The sequence below is a fragment of the Papio anubis genome, chromosome 12 (assembly GCF_008728515.1).
Source record: "Papio anubis isolate 15944 chromosome 12, Panubis1.0, whole genome shotgun sequence".
NCBI lineage: Eukaryota > Metazoa > Chordata > Mammalia > Primates > Cercopithecidae > Papio > Papio anubis.
The window spans coordinates 78,719,232-78,733,720 of NC_044987.1; the positions used below are offsets into that span (position 1 = coordinate 78,719,232).

A 14,489-nucleotide genomic window follows, 5' to 3' on the forward strand; every position below is an offset into this window, starting at 1 on the left:
TCTGTTACACAAGGCTTATAAAATATGAGCTATATCTGTACTATGAAATTGTGTGACAATAAAAAATACATTTTTTGGAAACAAACAAACCTTGACAAAATGTGTTTTAATTTTGCAACAGAAATCATATCAGCTGTCAAATTAAAATTTATTTTTTCTCCTTGAAATGAAAAGTACCTTTTGTAGACAAAAATGTAAGGAAGAAGACAATGGAATTGGACATACCTCTAGGCTTTTTAATTTGGATTTTCTTCTTTTTTCTCTCTCCTCTGTGCCTGGTTATTTTTCTTTCCCAGTAGGAAATTGCTTGCCTTAAATTTGAAATGTACTGACTGCAGAGACTTTTGGCTCCATATTATTACTTCTGTTCTAAAAAGAGATTTTATAACTTAAGGTTTTTTTTTTTGGTCAAATCTCACTTGTAAAAGTGTGAAACTCATGTAGACTGTTGTATCAGAAACTTCTCTTTCCATGTGGAAACTGTGAACCTGAAGCGTTTTCAGAGGCAGCAATGTTGAAGACCTGCTTTACTTGGGGAAGGGAGTGAAATGAGAAGTCAAAGGAAACATCATAGGTCTCTTCTGGAAGCTAAACTCTGAGCCATTCAGCATGGTTTCATTCCCATGGATCGCTTCATATCCAGGAAAGTCACTGATTCTCCTTAGCATCCTGCATGCTTTGCCCAATGGTGCCTCATGATTTTACTGTTTAGGGATAACTTTGGGTCCTGGGAAGGAGGGTATCTCCCAGTTTCTTTCTATTTCTCTTTAAGGTATAGATAGTACTTTTATAACGGGGGGAAAAAACCCTTTGATTTAAAAAGGAAAACCAAAACTCCAAAAGAGACTGTTTCCAGGGTTGTTGGGCATTCATTCACTCATTTATTTCTTTAGCCAATATTTTCTGGACACTTACTATATTCCAGGCATACCCATGCTAGACTCTGGGTGCATAGTGGTCAATGTAAGGAGCCAAGACTCTGGGCGCACAGTGGTCAATGTGAGGAGCCATGGCTCCTGTATTCTCAGAGCTTAGAGTCTTGTGGGAGTGACAGCAGTAATGACAGGGCCTCACAGACATGGCATGTTCAAACAGGGATATGGTGACATGTCTTGTGGGGAAGGAAAGTCCCAGGCAAGAAGGTGAGACAAAGCTTTCCTGAGCTGAAATCTGCAGGCAGAGCGACGTTGATGAGTGAAACAGGAGGGAAGAGTACCTCAGGCAGAGGAAACAGTGTGGGCAAAAGCCCAGCGGGGTGGGGAGTGGTGGCATAAGGACCTGAAAGAGGCGCAAATGTGGCTGGGATTGAGGCCTCACCACACCACACAGGGCTGTAGCGCATGTTCAGTAAGGATGTCCTTATCTGAGAATGAACCAAGGAATGGTTGAATGTAACCTGCAGTGTGTGTGGTTGACCAGTACATAATCCCATAAAGCCCAAAATGCAGGAAGCCACTGAGCTGCTAAGTCTCACTCATCAGAGGTCTTTTTCAATCTGTGAAATGGGAACATTAGCAGTTCCAATGACCTTCCAGGTGTGGATAGCTTTGGGTTCACACAATATCTTGAAATCTTCTGGTGCTGTGGTTTGGGACAAATGAGGAAGAGTGAGGCTGTGTTCCCATGGACACACCTGTGAGCATGTGCCCATGTGCATGTGTGAGTCCAGGACTACACCTGAGTGGGTGCACGCATGCTGCATGTGTGAGTGCATTCACATTCCTGTTCATCAGTCCGCAGATATTTGTCAGGAAGAGAAGGCCCCTCAGTTGGGCCCACACATGTGCTACCTTGGATAGTACTTGTCCCTCTTTGCCCTTACGTTTGTTCAGTATGCATTTTGAAGGCCTCCTCTGTGCAGAGTGCTTGGGATGTAGAGAGGACTCTTGTTTCTGAAAAAACTGCCCTAGCCAGAGCCTAGTCTGTGGAGAATGCCCAGACAGGGTTGAGACCACCACTCTGCAGGGCAGTACCTGTATCTTGCCTTTGTTCAGAAGCAGGTGCATCTGCCCAGGTCCTGACCAAGGAGACATCATCTTTGCAGGAGTCTGAACCATGATGGTGGCTGACAGACCTTCCCACCACTGTCCTCAGGGCAGAGGAAGCTTTTGGAGTGGACAGTGGCTGAGCCACTGAACTTGCTACTGGTTTCTGGATGTCTCTTGGGAGCAAACCAAGCACACTGATGGCTCTGGGATTGATTTCAGCCTCTGTCCTTGCCACTGGGCCTCTTCCTGCCTCCCTTCCTCATGGTCTCTGTTCCTTTTTCCCCCTCTCCTCTGCCCCTTTACCTGCTGACCCCCTTTACTAGGGCTATGTGTAGACACGTTCCTTCAATTATAAGAGGTTCTCTCTGATTAACAGAGCTATCTAAAAGTAGACAGGATGCTATTCCTGTAGCAGAACTGAGTCTCTGTCCCAGCCTTGCACTTCCTTATGGAGCATAATCTAGGAGAGTTTTGAATTGGCCTCAGGCAGGACTTGGGAATTTGCTCATCTTAACAATGGGTGATAATGCCTCCCTCCTGGAAATTTGTGAGCATTCACTGGGATAATGCATATGAAGTACCTAGAGCCCTGCTCAGCACGTCCCAATAAATCCCTAATAAATGATGATAGTTGTTGTGAATAACCAGTCTCAGCAGTTAAGAAAATACAGAGGAGAAAGGATATCTTTAAATCAGCAAAACAACGGGCTTTTAGTAAGCACCTACTACTACCACTGACTAACATTTGAGCACTTTGTAGCCAGTAGCTGTGTGTACTATTATCCGAGATGGCATGGTGAGGAAGTAAGGAGGTAGGATTCAAACCCAAGCAGGGGCCCAATGTGGAATGTGAGACCGTGACTCAGCCCAGTGGCGTGTCTTAGGTTGGCGTTTGAACTGTGACTCACATACAACCCATGAGGGTGTCTACACAGTGTGCATTTTCTGTGAAGAGGTAGCACATTATTCAGAATGCCCTATCTGTGTCCTTCTACTCTTGTCTGGGGCTTCCCTATGGTGGCCACCCTACTAGATCCATGAAGTCCGTTGCATCTCCAGAAGGGAGCATCCACTCTTTCCATCCCCTGGCACCTCACTGGGTGGGGAGGTCTCCACGGTATGTTGGTTCTCGGGCTCTGCTCTCTGCTGGTGCATTCCTTCTTAGCTGTTCACTGATAAAGAGAACTTGGTGAACACTGATGGAGTGGCCCATGGGGCCTCCAGTTCATGTTTGGAGTGGGATCCAGATATTTGTGTGGCAGTGGATACTATGGAATTTGATGCTTATTTAAATGCCCCCAGAGCTCTCTAGTAATACAGAATTTTCATTTTCCAAAAGAATCCAAAAATACATGCTACCAGGCAAGTCATCCTTCATGACTGCTACATTTGGACTTAGATATGGTGGATTCCCTTAAAGTGAGGCTCACGTGTATTCACTGGAAGCCACTTACTCTTTTTATGGGGACCATTGGGGACTGAGGGTGTAATGAATGTATCTCTCCCTTGCAGTTCCCTCTGGCTCCAGCCCTGGATGAAGCTTGTAAGGGACAGGTGGCCCTGAGCCTGTTCTTCAGATACCATTGATAGAACCAGGGGTGGTTGGCATGGCCAGGAGAGAACCCAGAGGGCTATGGGGACTATTCTTAGATGCTTGGAGGTCCCCATAAAAAGAGGGAACTGACATGTTTAGGGGTGTCAAAAGGGTTAAACTAGGGCTATGGGTAGGTGTTTTCCTTCAATTATAAGAGGGTTTCTCTGATCACTAGAACTATCTAAAAGCGGACAGGATGCTTCCAGAGGTAATGATCTCTCTCAGTTTGGAGGGACATGAGTCAGGACTGGGTGACCACTTAGCAGAGCTACTGTGGAGAGAATTAGATTCTCTGGGAGTGTGTGTGTGTGTGTGTGTGTGTGTGTGTGTGTGTGTAGGGAATACTGCCCTCGTGTCTGCCTCCTGAAAGGGAGCTGTAAACACCTCCCATAGCTTATCAAACTGTTACAGTGGTTACCTCTGGTACATGTGTTTATGGATAAGCTGGGTAGGGGAGGAGGCACATCATCTTTACATTTCATTATTATTTTTGCATGTATATTTAATTTGAATTTGTCACAACAAGCAAGTATTGGTTTTATAATAAAAAATAGATTAAAATTTCACCTTGAATAAAAATGACCTCTAAATTATATGTCACAGAGAAAAGATCAGTGCTTAAGAGGCCTGGAGTCAAGCTTCAGCTTAGCTGCTCTCTTGCCACATGGCTGGGTGAGGTATGTCTCCACTCTGGGTCTGAGTTTTCCCGTCTGTAAACCGGGAGGACTGGACTGCATATGCTAAGCATGAGCCCATACAGCTCTGAGACTGACTGGGCTGCAGTGGGGGAGGGGAAAAGAGAAAAGGAGGAAGGGCAGCAGCAGTGCCTCTATGTGATGGGAACAGGGATAGTAGCTGGCATCGCTGTACTCCAGAAGCCTTGATGCCAAGAGGGATGGCTTTTGGAGAAACAGGCTGGGGAGATGGCACTGCTGGCTTCCACCGTGTATTAGGCCATTCTTGCATTGCTATAAAGAGATGCCTGAGACTGGGTAATTTATAAGAAAAGAGGTTTAATTGACTCAATACTACGGGCTATATAGCAAGCATAACTGGCATCTGCTTCTGGGGAGGCCTCTAAGGAAGCTGACAATCATGGTGGAAGGCAAAGTGGGAGCTTGAATGTCACATGGGGAAAGCAGGAGCAAGAGAGAGAAAGCAAGGTGCCATACAGTTTTAGACATCCAGATGTTAGAGAACGTACTCACTATTGCTAGGAGAGCAACGAGAGGATGGTGCGAATGCTTTCATGAGCAATCAACCCTCTTGATCCAATCACCTCCCACCAGGCCCCACCTCCAATACTGGGGATTAAATTTCAACATGAGATTTGGGCAGGGACACAGATCTGCACTACATCACCCTGCATCGGCCTGTCTCTGTCCCTTTAAACATAGCTGGCTTTCCCATGTACCATGCTTCTGCCACCACAGAGAACCTGTGGTATCAGCCCCACTTACACTTGTTGGTCCACCAAGCCCCTGCTATGTTCCATTCACCCTCTCTGCTGTCGGGACTTCTGACCCCTGCGTTCATTCTCCAACCTTCTGGGTGTCCTTTCCTAATTTCCTGAACCTCAGTTTCCCTTCTGACTCTCAGTTCTTGCTCAGCCCCTTAATTATGACTTCACCCATCATTTGGGATTAAGAAGCATTCATTAATCTCCCACTCCCAAGCAGCAGCCTGCCCTGCTGGGGATCCGGGCCCCTCCTTCCCCCTACAGACACACTCACAGCTGGTGGGTGCACAGTATTTTTGGACGCAGCCTCAGCTCCTGGCAAACACCTTTCCCGAACTCAGGGTCACTGTTGCTTAAGTCGCAGCTGGAGGCTGGCTTCAGAGCACATTGATTTTTCCCAGGGCTTTAATAACCCTCTGCTTCAGTTTGCCTATTGGCTCTTTTGTAATGCATCAGCCTCATAAAATGGTCACTTTCGGTTAAAAGATCTTATTACTGCAAAAAGAGATGTTGAATCACACTTTCAAGGTCGCTGGTGAAATGTGATCTTTGAGACTTGTTGGCCCTGTTCCAGGGCACGAGAAAGTGGATATTAAGAAGATAAATTAAAAGTCAAAACACAGTTCTGTTTTCCCCTGTGTCTTAGGCTGAGTGTCTGTGATGAATTTTGCAAGAAAAAATCAGAACCCACGCTGCACTCCCTGCCACCTTCAGAAGTCAGATTCTAACCTGGAGAGTCAGCAGCTCTTTATTTCAGCTCTGACACTACTAGTATGCTAATCTCCCCGGGTAGTAATGCAGGCGGCTTCCTTCTCTCCTACAAGTCAGAGATTGGATTTACTCCTTAGCCCATATTTTGCAATTCTGTGCAGCTCAGCAAATCCTTACTGATCAGTTTTCTCTGTACAGGCCCAGTGTAGGTGGACAGGGGGCATAGAGAAACTGGACAAGGATCCTGCCTTCAGATCCCACAAGCCTACAGTGTGGGAGCAGTGGACAGATGGGGGTCAGAGCCCCCTCATGCCCTCAGTACTGCATGGTTAAGATGGCAGGCCCTGTGCTAAGTGCTTAATGTGTATTATGTCATTGATCCTCAACTGTAGTTGCTATGATCAACTCCATTTATGGTGAGAAAACTGAGGCTTAGAGAGATTAAAATGCCCAGGGCTGGTGGTGAAGCTGAGACTGAAACTGGGTAGGTCTGCCTGACTCTGAAGTTAGCTAACCCTTTACCACATATAGGGTGCTGCCCCTCCTGGCACCTAGATCGTTGGGGGGTTCTCTGATGGGATGGCTCTAGGAGTATGGAAGAGAAGCCCCTTACCCAGCCTGGGGTCAAATGGGCTTCAGGAATAGATTGCTGGAAGTGACGATGCTTCAGCTAGGTCTGAAAGACTGAGCAGGAGTTATTCATAGTTAAAGGCAGGTGGGAGGAGACTATGAGAATATGGGAAAGAATGAAGAGGGAACAGCAGTTATTATAAAGAGCAGAGTGCCTTCAGGAAGCCGTAAGTCTTTCAGGGAGTTGTGGGGACTGGGAGTGTGTAGGAAAGTGTGTCTGGGGGTAGGCTGGAAAAAGACTGAACACTTCCTTACGGCAGAGACAAACCCTATACGTTAGGGTTCAATTCAGTAAGAGCTTTGGAAAATCCGACGGGATGTGAGACGTAAGGAGTCACAAGGAAAAGAAAGATACGTTATCTTCATCAATGGAGTGGGGCTCCATCTCCCTGCTATGTTCCAGGTAGAGCCTCTGGTGGTGGGCTTTGCCAGCTGTGAAGGTCCTAACTGGATGATAAGGAGGCATTACCTTGGCTTTCCTATCTGTTCCAGCTGGTACCTTCCTTCAATCTCCTGGAGTCACATCAGTCCCTCTTAGCAGCCAACTTGTGTGTTGTCCACCATAGTGCCAGGAAAACAACACAAGAAATGAAACCAGGTGGACTGAGTCTTAGCATCCACCCTGGCTAATTGTATGGTAGTGAGTAGGTCATTCACCTGCCTAAGTCTCCTTCCTTAAATGTAGAATGGGGATAATGACTCTTAACTCGCATGTCATTAGAAGGTAAGAATTAGAATTAGAAAAAGGTGCCCTTCTTCAAGACACTACTGTCATCTTCTAGCCTATGATGTGAGCAGTGATCCCTAGGGCCATGTAGGATGCACATTATCTATTGCATAAATGATAGCTGCTGCTATTATAATCATTATCATCATCTTGATGGAAAATGGCTCCAAGCTGACCTTTTGGTGGGTTAGTTGGACCAGACTGATGTCTGATTAATTCAGATTTCATCACAGAAGGGCAGTTCTAATCTGACCAGCTAGTATGTAATTGTGGCAACTGGTGGGGGTGAGCCAGGAGTCTTGTCTTCTTATTGGAGCTTCTTTAGCATTTGGTGTCAAAAGCTGAAGGTCATCAAAACATTGGCTCCCTCTAAATTATTGTGCTGCTAAAATAACTCCTACCACAGAGCAGACTGTCTCCAGCCATGGGAGATCAAAATAGAGCCTAATGGATTTAGGAAATAATCAATGCTATCAGTGCTTCTAGAGACGTTTGTGGGTTGTAGCCCATAAAATATTAATTCTTTCTGTTTGTCTTTAAGAATATATTTTATATGTTAATGCATTATTGAAAGATACTTATAATGTTAAGTGACTTAAAACGAAAGCATTGAATGACCAAATTTCTTTTTCTTTGGGATATTCATGTAAAATATAAAGACAAAACCAAATACCACTGACTATGCCCGCAGCCACGAGTTGCCAGACTTGGAATCCAACTGTACCCCTGTAAAATGAAGCTGTCTTATTGGTGTTGATAGGCAAATAAATAACTTATGTATGGCATTTCCCACCTAATAAAATGTTTCACTGTTGGATTTACTGGGCACATTTATGAAATCACAACTGTGCAGCCAAGCTTTATTTGGCCTTAGACATTAGAGCCGGGGAGGGATATGTCTGGATCTTCAATGTAGAGAATGATGCAGTTGAAGGAGGAATGATCACAAATCAAAGGAAGAAAGGGTAATCCAGAAGATGCAGGGAAAACTATTTAAAATCGACTCAGGATTCACCCACTCTGCAGGGAGCACTACGTATACATTTACATTCTTCTGAACATGAGCATGGCATATTCCATACAAAAGCACACAAGATATGTTTCTTGGTATATTTCATGGAACACTAAGTTCTAGAAGGAATAATTTACTGCACTCCTTTGGGGCCACAGACCACTCTGAAAATTTAATTTAAATTGCAGTGCCACACTTAAGAAACATGTCACATTCACATGTACACAAATGTCTTCACGTGATTTCTAAGTGTCCCTCATTCCCTACATAAGACATTGGACTCTGGTCTAGTCCAGTAGTCTTATTTTTAACTCAAGAATACTGAAGTCCAAAGGGGTAGTGGCCCACCCAGGGTCACACAGCTCCTGACACATCATCCTAAGGTCACCTCTCTATATGGCAGGAGAAGCTGTTCTCTTAGCAATGTACTGAGGAGCATGGACTCTGGAGCAAGACCACCTGGTTCAAATCTAGGTTTGCTACTTACTAGTGGTTTGACCTTTAGCAAGTTACTTATCTTTCTGTGCCTAAATTTCCTCATGTGTAAAATGAGGATAACAATAGCACCCACTGCATAGAGTCCTGGTGATTATAAACGGGCTGATACATGCAGAGCTCAGGGGTTTGAAACAGTGAACACTTTGTAAGTATTAGTTTCTATCACTGTATGTCTAGCGCAAGGTCCCCTGCTATATGCTTTTGTAGCTCTTTGTGTATTTCCTTCACAGTCTGGATTTTTACCCCTTCATTACACTTATTATGTAATTTATATAGCTTTTGAAAATTTTCCATTTATTTGTTTACTTATTTTTGATCTATTTGAGTGTAAATAGATACTGCTTTATCCCCAGTACCTGGAACAACCCCTGGCACATAGTAGACAATCAATAGACATTTACTGGATAACAAAATGAATGCAGAATGAATAGTCTTTGTTATGATCTGTCCGTGTGTACTCTTGTGATTAAGTAGCATCTGTCTCCATGTGAGCATTGTTCACTGTAGTTACCTCTCTGTCAGCACAGTGCTTGGCACATTGTGGGTTCTCAACAAATACCTGTGAATTGGATGTATGAGTAAGGAGCAGGAGAGAGTAAGAATAACAGAAAGAACACAGAAGAGGGAAAAGGAGGAGAAAAAAGAATATTACTTAAGGTTCAACATTTATCCCTCATTCATTCATTACTAATGCAATCGGGAGTGATGGTTAAGAGTCCAGACTCTAGAGCTGGGTGCAAACTCCAGCTCAGCCACATACGTTGTGTGAATTTGGGGCAACTTATTTAACCTCTCTGTGATTCTGCTTCCAAATCTGAAATATGGGTTGTTAAAAGGTGATGAATTAATCTCTGCCAAGTGCTTAGAATAGTGACAGGCAAATAGCAAGTGCCCAATAGATGTCAAGTATGATGATCATTTGTTTGTTGAACCAGTAGCCATTTATGAAGTATCTACTATGTGCCAGGCCCTCGCTGGGCATTTCAGATACATAGCAAAACCAACACACTTTTCTGGAGTGGAGGTCAGCATGCCCCAGGGGAGACAGCAAAGCATACCAACAATGACACTCTAGTGCAATAACAGGAGCTGGCAAGGGGCATAGAATTGGCACTCTCACCAGGTCTGGGTTCAAAGTAGGAAGACACGTGGAATTTCCTAGAGAAGGGGGCTTTAAACAAAAGCGGCAGGTTAGCCTAGCGAGAGGAATGCGAGGAAGAGCATCCCATGTAAAAGGAACAACATGTTCAAAGATAGGGAGGCATGTAGCAGCACACAATGTGGGGATCAGCAGACAGAATGGGATGCCATTTGTTCACTTAATTCATTCTATCAATATTCATTGAGAGGCAACAATGTGTGTGGTTGGCACTGTTATGTGCACAGAGATAGTGCAGAGAACAAAACGGGCAAAGTCCTTGGTGTCATGAAGCCTCTGTTCTAGTGTGGGAAGGCATGGATGTCATGTGCCAGGTGACCACAAGTGTGTGCTACGGGGAAAATAAAACAGAGGAAGGGATATCGAGTGTGGGGTTAGGGGAAGGGGTGTTATTTTAGACAGTGTGGCCAGGGAAGACCTCTCTGCTAAGTGACATTTGTGCAGAGCCCGAGGGAAGTGAAGACTCCCTTGCGTACGTGGTTCTTTAAGGGGACCCTGGTCCAGATAGAGAAACAGTCGTGTGCAAGGGCCACGAGGTAGGAGCATCCTGGGAAATGGTGAAGAGGAGAGTCTGAGGAGTGAGTGAGGGGACAGTGAGAGAAGGTCAGGCAAAGGTGGGGGCAGATTCTGTTGGCCTTGTGAAAATAAGGTGGAGGCCTCGAGTACAGGGTACGAGATGGAGAAGTCGGGGGCCCAATTGCTCAGGGCCCTGGCATAATCTTTGCCAAGGGAGCAGGCTTTCTTCATGGAGGGGGAGATCATGGAAAGATTTCAATTGTGAACGATGTGATCACATTGTATTTGAGGTTGAGAGTTTCTTGGAGTTCATTGGAGCCAAGTGAGGAGCTCCCGGGTCGCTCAGGTGAGAGAGGAGGAAGGCCTGAACTTGGCAAGGGAGCAGAGCTGAATGCACATCAGAATCTTCGACTACTGGTGAGTTCTCCTCTCTCCAGCACCTCTGCAGTGCCTCATTGTGAATAAGCATCTCCTCCTGAATTGAACTGTGGGTGGGAAAGACCAGAATTCATTGGTCCATGAGGCCAATAGTGAGAAATCAACCTTCAGCTTTCTGTGGATGCTTTTATAGATATAGTTTTTGCAGCTTTAACCCGAGGTTCTGAACAGTGAGTCTTTCTTTTTAAATATGGTATACTGCATTGCAAATCAGATTATTTTTTAAAAAATTAATGACATCTGTCATTTAAAAAAATTGTAAATGCACCTCTGTCTCTGCTCTCAGAAAACACTAACTCTTAATTTTTATGCTAAATCGAGTGATCACAACCCAAGAGCTCAGCAATTTTGCACTTAAACATTTACTCTCTGATTTGTTTCCTTCCAATGAATTCATGATTAAATTTTAAACTCACACTCCTATTCAGCAGAGAATCATAGAACGGAAGGTAAAACAACTTTTTTTTTTCTTTTTTTAAGTGTTAATCTGGGAGGGCTATCTGTCTGGTCTTCAAAGCCCCACTGCCAAGTGGCTGGTTGCCTTCCCTCCTCTCTGTGCTCTCTGTCTGAAGTTCCAGTTATACCAGGCAGTGGACAAGGACTGTGGACCAAGGACAGAAGCAAAAGGCAGCTAACTTTCATAAATATTTTGTCCCTGGTCCGTGGAAGTCAGGAATTAATATTAACTGTCTTAGAAAAGCCCAGAATCCTGATGCCTCTCAGCGCTCATGAATAAGAAAAGGAAAACTCATTCACAAGTACATGAAGGCTGCTGGTCTTTGACCGCCAGGCATACACGCTGCCAAGTGAGTGGGCTCTCTTCATAGATGGGGAGATCATGCAAAGGAACAAGATCATTATTTCTCCAAACAAATAGGGAAGCAGATGTTTGGGAGGTGCCTGCCAGATATTGATTGTTTTTCACCCAAATTCTGACATTGGACTGGCTCCCTCCCCTTCTCCTTTCCCACCTGGGTCTCTCGTCTTCCCCACCATGATAAATGATCCCTTCCCTTCTGTAGCAGTTGCTTCTGTTCTCCACTGAGTTCTTTCCACAGTCAGGGCTGTATTTATCTTAATACGAAGGAGTAATGTGAGGCTGCTGAAAGGTGTGTGTGTCCTGAGAATCCCTCCTTCTGTATACTGTTAGAAAACCATCCGTCTCCCCTGCATACTCATGAGGTGCTTGAAAACACTATGCTGTTGAAAGACAGCTTGACACCGAGAGATTCAGACAGGCTTAGATTGAAAGCAGTATTGTTACTTCCTGACTTTTACATTGGATTGGGTTATTAAATCTTTCCAGGTCTCAGTCCCCTCATCTGTAAAATGGGATTGACAGTAATTGCTTTGTAATATCTGTGAATGTGCCCAGCACAGAGTGGGATCAGGGAACATGATTGTTCTCATTTTCTCTACTCTTATTAGGCCTTTGGGTAAAAGCATTGGGTCTCCAAAAAGACCCCTGCAAAAAGGCCGAAGTGTTATCTAGGAGGGATGCCACAGTCATCACCCATAACTGTCTTGGTTTGGATTGCTAATTTGGTAAACAAGACAGGGTCATGGGGACAGAGTAGGAGAAGCATGGCATTGGTGGGTGGGGAGGGGAGGGATAATGTAATTTGATGCTGGGTACAAAGAAATAAATATCAAGAAAGAGCTATGAGGTGCCTGGTAGGTAGGGAGAGGTGGAGCGTATTGTCTACTTCTGTGTCAACCCAGGCTGGCTTGGCTTTTGTATTCTCCCCCCAGGTTACAGCTGGCAGGAAACTTGTGCCACCTGGCAGCCTGCTAGGCTGGAGGGAGAACACACTGTGGACTCATCCTGAGTTTAAATCTGAGCATGGCCACCTACTAGCTAGGTGAGCTTGGACAGGTGGCTCTATTTTTTCTGACCCACAGTTTCCTCATCTGCTAAATGAGGGTCCTGTCTAATAGGATGTGAGGAGATTAAACAACACAAATGGAGAAGCACCGTGCAGAACGGCAAGATGCTAAGCAAACTGTGCAGGACAGCATCTTCCAGAAGAGGAAAAGGGAAGATGGAAACAGCAGGTGACTTGGCCTACAGTCATGGGGTAGACAGAACCGAAGCCATTGTTCTCTCTCCTCCAGGCTGGGCTGCTCAGGGACTTGCTGATACTTCTCTGGTATCCCTGCCCCCCAGCGAAGTTATACGTTCCCTTGAGATGGGCTCATGTCCCTAGGAGACTCATCCTCTTTCCCCTCATCCAGCCTTCTTTTTTCTCAATTAACTAAGCTTATCGTTCTCTTGGAATCTCTGTCATCACACAGGCTTGTAGAGGATCTGGGCCTCCCTGCCCCATCTCCGTATAGCCAATAGGGTCTGCTTAGTTTCTTACCCTTGAAACTCACCCACGAACGCAGCAGCATATATTCATGATTGTTTAAGGAAATTCCTTAATATCACCTCTTCTCCTGTCTGCTCCTGATTCTCTCTCATCTCTCTGACTCCAAACTTCTGGGCCATACATCAAATTCCATGCCCACTTCTACTCCCCTATTTTGGGGTAACTTCCAAACTCTCTTTCAGGGATTGTGTTTGGGACCTGTATGGCTTTTAACTTTGTTAACTCATTTAATCTCTCCTTCCTGGTGCCAGATGGAGGCTCATTTGGATGGAAGCAGGGAGGAGATGGGGGTCCTGACCCTACTTGGCAGGATGTGTGTGTGGCCCACTTAGGACTGCTGCCTCCTGCCAGTGCAAAGATTCTTTCTCCTTGTTTACTCATCCATTTCGTAAATAGTTTTGAGCATCGACTGTGTTTCAGGAATTTTGCAGGGTACTGGAAAGACCACAAACAAGAGTTAGAGTCTAGAGGCAGGGACCAAGGCATCAGCAATACAGCTAAACAGAGCCATGCTGAGATAGGCTGACAAGGAGCACCAAATTCCAACTTAATGGTGATCAGGGAAGACTTCCTGGAGGAAGCCAATCTCAGCTGAGACATAAAGGACGACAGAGCTAGAGGATGGCATGTGCAAAGGCCTGCAGATATAGCCCGAGGGTGGAATACGGGTGGGAGCAGAGTTAGGTGGTGTAAACAGGCGCAAGAACATAGGAGGGTTTGTAAGCATGCCAAGGAGTTTGACATTCACCATTGGACAATGGGATTTGCATTTTGGAGATAATCTCTGTGGCCGCTGTGTGGAGACTGGAGCCAGCCACTGAGGCCCCGTGGTCACAGGTGACTTCAGCCTTTGGAACTTGTATTCTTTAGAGAATTCCCCACCCACCCATAGCCCCTGCATGCCCCTCTTCCAACTTGCTACCTTAAAAAGCGATCGCCAGCCTTCTTTCCCTTCCACACTCGGCATTTTGTGTGTCCCAGGCTTTGTCCAATCAACATCGTCTGGCTTAGCGCCGCTCCCGTTCTCCGGCTGGGGCATGATAATGTGTGTTGTCCTTTGTTTCATTGTTCAAATATGTGTCTGCGATGTGGTTGGGACTGATAAGTAAAGAAAATTGTGTAGCTTAACAGCAGACATTTCATGACCTCAGGAGCCCCCCAAGATGCGTACTCCCAGCAAATTGTCGGCAAGCCCATTTATCACCGTGCTGACCTGGGACTTTGTGCACATTTCCCTATGAAAACAGCCCCGCGCCGTCAGTTCCCATCTGCCCCAATGCCACTGTAATGAAGCGAGCTTTAACTAACCCTGGTACCCACTGAGCGGCCCCATCACAAATGGCTTTCGAGATGCAGACACCTGCACGTGGGATGCATCCTCTTTC

General features: G+C 45.4%; 1 protein-coding gene across 1 annotated transcript in view; it reads left to right on the forward strand.

The window, feature by feature from the left end:
* Nucleotides 1-14,489, forward strand: part of NAV2 (neuron navigator 2) — a 768,631-nt gene that overhangs the window by 50,339 nt on the left and 703,803 nt on the right. The window lies entirely within an intron of this gene.